This window comes from Paroedura picta, chromosome 10 (genome assembly GCF_049243985.1).
Source record: "Paroedura picta isolate Pp20150507F chromosome 10, Ppicta_v3.0, whole genome shotgun sequence".
Lineage (NCBI taxonomy): Eukaryota > Metazoa > Chordata > Lepidosauria > Squamata > Gekkonidae > Paroedura > Paroedura picta.
In genome coordinates, this window is record NC_135378.1 from 33,455,156 (window position 1) to 33,464,792 (window position 9,637).

The 9,637-nt window shown below is 38.9% G+C and overlaps 1 long non-coding RNA gene across 1 annotated transcript; it reads left to right on the forward strand.

Moving 5' to 3' along the window:
• Positions 1–512: 512 nt before the first annotated feature.
• LOC143819909 (uncharacterized) lies at positions 513–2,029 on the forward strand. Its single transcript, XR_013225146.1, has 3 exons — positions 513–605; positions 1,226–1,340; positions 1,848–2,029. It is a non-coding gene; the product is annotated as an uncharacterized LOC143819909 (long non-coding RNA).
• The last annotated feature ends 7,608 nt before the right edge of the window (positions 2,030–9,637 follow it).

Here is a 9,637-nt window from a genome sequence, read left to right on the forward strand (position 1 = left end):
ACATCACAGTAGATCACTATGGAGGTTTTTGTAGGATGGATCAGTACACCTGGATCTGCAGGATCTAGAGAAGGGCCCAGTTTAGGTGTTAGATGCAATTGCAAGAATTACAATTATTCCTAGCAGCAGCACTGACTTGCTTATTCACTAATAAGGCTGGGCTCCAAAGCTGAGGAAGATTCTGGAGAAGCAATATTTCTTTGGAGGGAAAGATTATTGGAGGGCTAGATTATTTAGTCAATATAGATTTATGGGTTAGATTATTTAATCAGTATAGTATACAGAGTCATAAAACGGATATTTGTCATTCATTTGAGAAAAACAACAGGCATTTTTGAAACGCACCTTCTTGTGTTGTGTGAGTTGTGCTATTTCCTTTTGCATTGCTTGGATACTGACTGTCAAATGACAACTGCTGTGGTCATGTCAGAGGACAATATAGCTTTTTTCTAGCCAGGCTAAGATCTGGGAGACATAAATTCAAGTCCCTGTCTACCATGATCTCTTGCTGGGCAACCTTGGGTCATTACACATGCTCAGTTTAATTTGAGGATTAGACTTCCGGTCTGAAACACAGAGGGAACAGACGCACCAGCTGCTGCTCCGCAAGTTTTCCTCTCTTATCTTTTGTTTGTTTTATTTCATTCTGTTTTTATAACTGCTCCACGGCTGTCTTCTCAATAGATAGCGTGGAGCTGTCTGAAATTGTTGGATAGTTTGTTTTTGTTTTTTGTATAATTTCATATAATTAGAGATACCAAGTCCCTTGGGCTGCAAGCTATCAGGATTGCTTAGTCATAGTGTTCCTGGGAGGCTACTCTAACTGTTTTACAACTGGGAGACCACTTTTATTGCCTCTTATCACTGCTTTTACAACTTTACAACCATATAAGAAGACATGTTAATATCCTAACTGCTGGAAACCCTGGACTGACCTCTGCTACCTTGAAAGCTGTAGAAACAAGGGACATGTAAGAAGAGATAGAGATTGTGGCATAACCTGGGTTATTCTAGTGACTTGTGGAGTAGTGATTTCCTACTCTGTTGTAAGGCATCAGACACACCTATGGCTTGTGGGAAGCGTCAGAGAGATTTTGAGGAAATAAGTCTCCACCCTGCACCCAAGCAATTGAAAACAAAACACTGCTTCTTCCCAAATCCTAAGAGAGGAATGTTTACATATACTATAGAAACAGAGAATCATTTTGCTCTTGCTCCAGAATAGGAGGTGGAAGAAGAGCCAAATGGAGGAGCATTAGCCTCATAGTAGCAGCTGACAGAGTTACTGCAGCCTATTGATTTTGAGGGGATACCAGAAGAAGCAGTAAATTCAGTGAAAGGTAACTATTTTGAGCTGATGGCAAGAACTTTGGGATTAAGAGCAAGAAGAGGGGTCTTTTCAGATTATGTATTTGAAAATACAGCTGTAACACCATTAGGCCCAAAACAACCAATTAAAGCAAAGTATGCAAAGCAAGCTAGTACTTTAAGGCAGATGGAGCTGGCCCAAGTGGATCTGATAAATTGGGATGATATGATTGATATGATATGATTGAGCCCTCAGCGTTCTGCTCCACATTCTCAACATTCACAGACACTTTTACAACCCCAGAACCTTGGCATACAAACTGAATGGTGAATCCCTCCTTCTGCCCCTTAATTCCTCCTTCACATGAGCATCTGAGAAATCCTATCAATGATGATCTCTTGAGCTCTGTTGAGAATTTACCACTATAAGAGCAACAGGAAATCATAGATTGGATTATGCAAATTTCAAGAATCCAAAGAAATGCAGCCAGTCATCCCTGATCAATCTCTTGGTGACAATATCAACGTCCTTTCAACAGATTCTCTGGACTCAATGATGTCCGATCACTCGGTGACCCAAATGGAAGTGGTTCCTGTTGACCCTGGAATGTCTGGACGAACCAAGAATGTGGAAAAAACCTCAGGAAACCAGACTAGGACAGAGAAATGAATGTATATATTCAGATCCAGAGGGGTCTTTGGAAAATATTACCATGGAAGACTGACAATTAAAGATTCTATCATGGTATGTGGTGGGTTGATGGAACAAACTGTATGATCCTGGCTTCAAAAATATTTTAAATATCTCTGATATTTAATGTTCATTCAGGAGACATGGACTCAGGAGTTTCTACCTCTAACAATTGAAGGCTTTAAAATATGCCAGCAATTAAGACACGTGGGACGGGTAGGGGTAGTGGGAGTATTGCAATCTGCATTAAGGTAGGTTACTGGTTGAAATTGAGCAAGTGTCTCATGATTTTCAAGATTAACTAATGGTTCTGCATTTTTACAGTAAATATCTAGGCACCTTGTTATGTATAAATGCCTATGTCCCTCCAACACTTTACTTAGCTCACAATAAGGGGCAGTTTTAGAACAAACTATTTTTGCTATTTGAAAGCTTAATGCTCCAATTCCCAAATGCTAAATTCATTCTCATAGGAGATTTTAATGCAAGAATTGGCTCCAGATATGAGGCACAGGGCAGGGGAACTAAAGGTTCTCTTGCAGAATATTACCTGCTGGACCATATTTCTAATGACTTCACTATCAACAAACCAGGGTTGAAACTTTTGGAGCTGTTTTCGGCCTTCAGTCTTCATGTCCTAAATGGCACATGTTATGACCATTCACAAGATGCTTTTACCACAGTGAGCCAGCACCATTGACTATATTGCTGTGATTCCTGATATGTTACCTAGAGCAGTGGTCCCCAACCTTTTTATCACCGGGAACCACTCAACGCCGGGGACCACTCACCGGGGACCACTCAACGCCTTTTACTGAGGCCCGGTAGGGGGGGGGTAGTTTACTCCTCTACTCTCAACCACTGCCCTAACGCTCTCTGATCGCTATGGTAATGTTTAAACATCCCTTCAAAATACGATACAGACACGCCACAACAATGAACATAAGGAACATTTTATTTTCATGGAAATTTTAACTCATGACAATGACAAATCATGGGAACGCTGAGCTTGTTTCTCTGCAATGAGATAGTCCCATCTGGGAGTGATGGGAGACAATGACATCTGAAGTGTGTTGTAAAGGGCCGGGGGGTATGAAGTAAAGGGCCGGGGGGGGGGAGAAGGCATCCTTTGGGGCCCACCGCCAATTAGTCAAAGGACCACATGTGGTCCGCGGCCCACAGGTTGGGGATCGCTAATCTAGAGTGCTCATTTTTGAGGTTTTGGAATATTCACTCAGTGACTATAACCCCTTAAAGGATAACAATCAAATGCAGTAAGGATATATTTCTGCTCCCAAATTTAGTAGATTCAAGTGGGTAGACATGTTGGTTTGAAGCAGCACAACAAAGCAAAATCAGAGTCCAGTGGCACCTTTAAGACCAACAAAGATTTATTTAAGGCATGAGCTTTTGAGTACAAGCTCACACCTTGACTAAATCTTTGTTGGTCTTAAAGGTCCCATTGGACTCTGAGTGGATGATGATTTCTGAACTTGAAATGGAGAAGAAAAGGATTTAAGACATTTTGGTTCTTCACTGAGGAGAAAGGCAGGGTATAAATGGGAAAAAAATAAACCCAGTAAATATCAGAATTACTTTGGTTATGTTAAAGAATGATACTACCATGAGAAAACCCCATCCTAGATGTGGTGCTTTAGAACTATGACTGAGCTCTTGACATTACCCAGGCATGGGAAGGGTCTGTACTTCAATGGCTCCCTTGGCACAAAAGTAACTTCAGATGCGGTCAGAAAGTTCAGCTTATCGAAATACAAGACAAATTTATCAGTCCGACTCATTCAGATGCCAATTAACCGAATGGTGTGGCAAGACTGTCCACAATTCAGAGGGCAAAATTGCAGGCCATGGAATTGAGCATTGGTGTTTCTTTCCATTTCCTTCCCAGAAAAAAAATGAAAACACAGAATGTTAAGCTAGTAGCTCTGAAGTTGTTTCCATTGACCCACTGGTTCAATATTTAAAATATTGAATGGAAAATGCCCAGGTATTCCAGAGAGAGCTGCCGTACCTTTACCTCTGCTAACAAGGTCAAAGGAAGGATAGTAGATTTGACTACAGCAGCCAGAAGTTCTGCTTTCAGTTTTTTAAAAACAGTTTGTAAAATGGGACTGAAGCTTGAAAGCTACCAGCTCGTCTTTGAGTCAGAGGTAGTTGAGGTAGTTATACTAAAAAACAATTCTCTTTTTCAGGTAGAGATCTTTAAAGATATGACAATAAAAATTATCTTTATTTCTTAATGATACATTTTCTTTTAGTAGATCCAGCCAAATCTGTAGAAAAGTTTTTAATCCCTATGCACTCTGGACATTTGATACAAGACCTCTGCAATGGAAAATAAAGCTCAAGAATAAACGCTAGTGTATAATAAGGGTTGCCAACTCAGGGTTGGGAAATCCCTGGTGATTTGGAGGTGGAGCCTATGGAAGCACCTTGGCAAGGTATAATGCCAGAGAGTCCACCTTCCAAAGCAGCCATTTTCTTCTGGGGATCTGGTCACTGTCATCTGGAGATCAATTATAATCCTGGAAGCTCTCTAGCTACTACAAGGAGGTTGGCAATCCAATGTATACTAGTAAACTTTCTCTTTGAACTAGACTTCTAACGGTTGAAATATGCAAGATTCAGCAGCATATAAGGAAAATCCTATGTATTGAGCATAATTAGATTAGGAACATCCTGGTATTTTTCAAATAATCTTCTAAAGTGTCTTGATTGGCTCAGTTGGAGACTTCTGGCTCCTTTGCACATCCTTCCTCTTTGTTAGCCTTCAGATGAACACAGTTAATCAGACTGTTAGACTGTTAACAAAGTTGTTTTTCTTAATAAAACTATTTTATTCTTTAGGCAGTTTGGTAGTCTGCTCCTTTAAGCTCTGCCAACCCTGACCATTCCCAAGACTGCTTTTTTAGCTCATGGAAGCATGAGGTTGATAGAGTTTAGGGGCTTCTCACATGTTCAGGCTATTTTTGGCCAGTTTGAAAATAGGTGTAAATTATTTTATTCACCCCTTTCTTCTAGAATTATTTTATTTATCCCTTGCTTCCAGCAAAGGCTTTCTGTTTCCTTTCTTTTTAGATTCAACTTTTTCTCAGTAGTGTTCAGTTCCTTGCTTTCCATTGATGTTTCTGTTGGTTCATTTGCCTGTGTAAACCTATTGTGTGGGGGTTACATGTCATTTATACAATATTTATTGCTGATGGTGATTTAAAGGATGCATCCAACTGTGCAAGCGCAAAGAGGAGAGGGACTGGAATCGATACCCTGCTTTACAGTAAATGTAGGTTACTTTAATTGCCCAGCCATGACTCAGCGGATGCGTGCCTCAGTTGTCAATTGAGAAGTGGTGAGTTATTGGACTGAGCAAAAGCAGGCCCAGGGTGAATGACCTGGCCCTTACTGCTCAGACACAAAACTGCTGGAGACAAACTTTGTCAACAACCATCAAGCCAGCCTGATCAGAGACATACCTCATGTGCAAGCAACTTGTTTCACATGGTGATCAGGTTTGTGTCAGTGTTCACAGCATGCCAAGGTCAATGGTGCATTTTTCTGGCATTGTGAATCTTGTTGGGTTCAGCAGGTGTAGTGACAGAGAAAGAACATGATCAAATGTCATCCTAACCAGTGTAGTGGTCACCGCTCACATAGGATTGCAGGCATCATTTTATGTACAAGTTGTTTCCAATCATGCAAAGAAGCACATGGATAAAATGGGGAAACCTTTTTAAAAGGTATCAATTGGGGACAGGATAAAGGGTTTAAAAAAATAATGCCAGCAATTTTGGTGGTGGTGGTGGGGAATTCCTGTAACTGCAGCAGTTGACAAAGAATAATGAACATCTTTACTCTGGGGGGGGGGGGGGATGAACAAGCATTACACTCTCCTTTCTTTCATTCCCCCTAACCATTTTTCTTTGCCAGGTTGCAAACATACTTTTAACTTTCCCCTTCCTGTTTTGTAAGCAGTGGAGATTTCTGGGAGTTGAATCTCAGAACCACAGGTACATAGAGCCTTTTTAAAAGAGCTAATACTGTTATCTTTCTTAAGAAATCGTTCTTTCCCTTTTTGCTGCACAAAGCAATTACTCCTGTTGTCAGCAGAAGCAAAAAAATTATGACCACAGGAAATCATACAGGCTCTGGTTCCTTTTTTGAGTGGGAAATCCTGAGCTGAATGCCAATGAGGCCACACCTTCTACAGATATTCCACGTGAACTCTTGCACAACTGTGCGGAGACTGGGATAGGAAATGATTGTATTCTAATGTAGCATGAAATCACCCAACATCATTGAGAGTTTAATGGAGCTCCGAATCAAGCAGAGTTTGGACACAGCTATGCATCGCATGTATTTTATTTTATAGAAATATATTCACGTGATCCAGATACATCAATATATGTGTACATATCAATCTTTAAATAGTGTGAAAGATTTATATATATATGTTAGAGATCCTTCTGTTTACTTCTTGCTACATCAAGAATGGCCTAAATAGCCATTAGAAGTGCTTTTGAAAAAGTAAAGAAGGGAACCTGACCCTGCTTGTATTCAATGTCATTTGAATAATGGCTCATAGAATTTTCAGTGGTGCAGAATCTCCCTGGGGTGAGATAGTTCTGCAGTGGAATGCAAGAACTGTTCTGAGTGCAGGAGAGGAGTGACTGTGAAAACATTGAATGCAAATGTCACTGTGGGTAAAGTTTGCAGATGTTGTCTTTACGGATGCTCAATAACTATGGGCACAATTTCTTTCCTAAACAATAAGTGTTTCTTTTAGATGACTCTTTTTTGCCCTATATTATTCAGAACCAGAAAGTTTGTGATATCTTCAGTCTTTCTGGTATCTGAAATTACAGACGCAGGATTACGCAGCAGAAAAGAAGGATAGCATTGCAAGAAAGATGTGTATAGTTCTGAGTTGATTTTGCATTCACTATGTAGAATCACCTTCTGTATGGGAGAAATCAGCTATTTCTCTTATTCAGCTCTTGCTCTCTCTCTCTCTCTCTCTCTCTCTCTCTCTCTCTCTCTCTCTCTCTCTCTCTCTCTCTCTCTGTGTGTGTGTGTGTGTGTGTGTGTGTGTGTGTGTTTGTAAGCAGAGAACCTATAGCTCCATATTGCAATTTTTGGTTCTGATTTATATCCAAATTTAAAGCAATTACATTTTTAAAGACTTCTAAAAATCTAGAATAGGTTAATGGTGGCAGAGACCTGTCATAACAACAAAAATTTGATTCCTAGCATGATGGAACAATTTTTGCAAAAATAAGCAAGCTTGTTCAAAAATCTACAAAATGGAGGCTGCCCCCAACTTTCTGACAACAAGGAATTTTGTTCAAAATTTTGGTTCCATTTAATCAATATGAAAAAAATCCAAAATTATAGGCCAATGGAATGAATTCAGTATTACTGTTCCTTGAGCAACTTGTTTCTTACAATACTTTAAGCCCTTTTGCAAAACAACATTCAGTAATTGCATCAGAATTCATGACAATATCTACTGAAATCGTAAACATTAATTCCCATCTTGCTTGAATTTTATGCACATTATATGGCTTTAATAACATTCATATTACTTCAATTTTAAGGTCTTCCATTCAAAAAGCAGTTGATAGGTAAGGAAAACCTCTGGGCTCTTTAAAAAACCATTAAAAGAAACAGACAGTTCTTATCTCTGGGACTTAAACCATCCTAGGTTCAAAATTTCAGGACCTCAGTTTATGAGGAGCCTCTAAATAATATCTATAGCACTTGGCAGAGTGGTATTTAGAGAATTTGCCTTAGTTGGCTCCCAAGTAACAAGAATTTTTCTTTGCAAATCCACTATATTTCAGATATTTTTAAAAATATTAATAAGCTAAAAATGTTACCAACATATGTCTTTATTATAGCATGCAAAAGCTCTCAGTGAGATTAATATATATCTCAAAACTTCATGTTGGTTGCAGGTTTTGGCTGTAAGTAGCATAAATAAAACTTGCTTTGGAGGTAATGCAAAGTGTATGGGGTAATGGCTTCTGAATACAAATCTCGTAGTTAATGCATCCATGAAGGTCTCTCCAAGAGGCCTTGATTGCCTTCTAGGTTCATGGTCCACAATGCATGTTGACATTCATTACTGAAGTGGTCAGATCCCTCTGTGTCAGCCTTCATTATAGTTCGTACTTTATTTTGAATACATTATTTTGGGGCTGGATTAGCAGTTCTCAGGTGATGAGCCTTTGTAAGGCTTCCCAGGTCTCCTTACGCATGTTTCTATGTCACGAGGAGGTTGCTGAAAGTATAAATCACCAGATGTGTTGGCCCTTGTCATGAAACAGACTTTCATGAATGACCTCACTGAGACTAAATTGTAGCCCTTTGTGTAAGCACTGCAGAATCACACAAAGATACTCCTGGATGCATGGCCTACTAGAGGTTATAGGGAGGCACCATTTGCAAAAACTAAGGCCCCCTTTGTATATGCAATGGTTGAGGAAATTCTTCTTCACTGTATTTGAAGAAGCGTGTTTTAAATGAAACTTGGTTGATCTTAAAGGTGCCACTGGACTCAGACTTTGTTATACACATATGGGTTTGCAAAAACTAAAGCTTCCATGTAGGCACACCCCTAAAAACCTTCAAATAGCTTGAAGATACTCATCATATGTTTTAATGTCTTTTAATGGGGATTTTAATGGGATTGAGACGATTGTGACCAGCCTCGAGCCTACAGGGAGAGGTGGGAAATAAATATAATAATAATAATAATAATAATAATAATAATAATAATAATAATAATAATAATAATAATAATAATAATAATAATAATAATAATAATAATAATAATAATAATAATAATAATGGGAGGGAACAGAAACAGGTTTACAATAGGATTGTACAGTTTGTGACAAATTAAGTCTACCATAGACTCCTCGATTTGGGGGTGCAATAGCTAGGAAATTGCCTACTGAGACTTATAGCCACACAGATGACTGCTGGGCTGCATTTGTATCACAAGTTCTTCCAGCCTACTTTAAGGAGGGCACACTTTTAGGTCCAAGCCAGCTAGCCCAAGCATTGTTGCCACCAAAACTATGTTAAAATACTGAAAAGCCTGACAGATTGTAAGCTTTTTTAAAAAAAGAGGAAAATCTTAATCATTTCTCCAAGACTATGTTTAAGAATGGTGCATACTTAAATATTTATAACAGGAAAAAAATAGTCAGGCTTGATTTGAGATTCTAAGAGCCTCTGCCATTGTTTATTTCCAGTTGTGGAAGTTAAGCAATAGTTGAGAAGTGTGCAAGGGAAAAATTAAACATGAAAGGGCTAGTTATCACTATAAAAGAAATATGAGCCCATGTGTAGCTTGCTTTTGCATAAGACTTCCTTTTATTTCATATGACGTTATTGCATATTCTATACATTCTCTCTTTCTCCCTTTCTCTAATATGTCTGTGGCAGATTGTCTATTTATGAACTAGGAATAATACATGGGAGCATTATGTGACTTGGCATGGTTAATATAAGCTTGCTTGGTAGAGTTTTCATTAATCTTTTCAGGTCTCTGGCCCTTTCTTAGACATTTGCCTAATATATCAAGGTTATGTGCATTTTAAGCCTTGTTTCCAATAT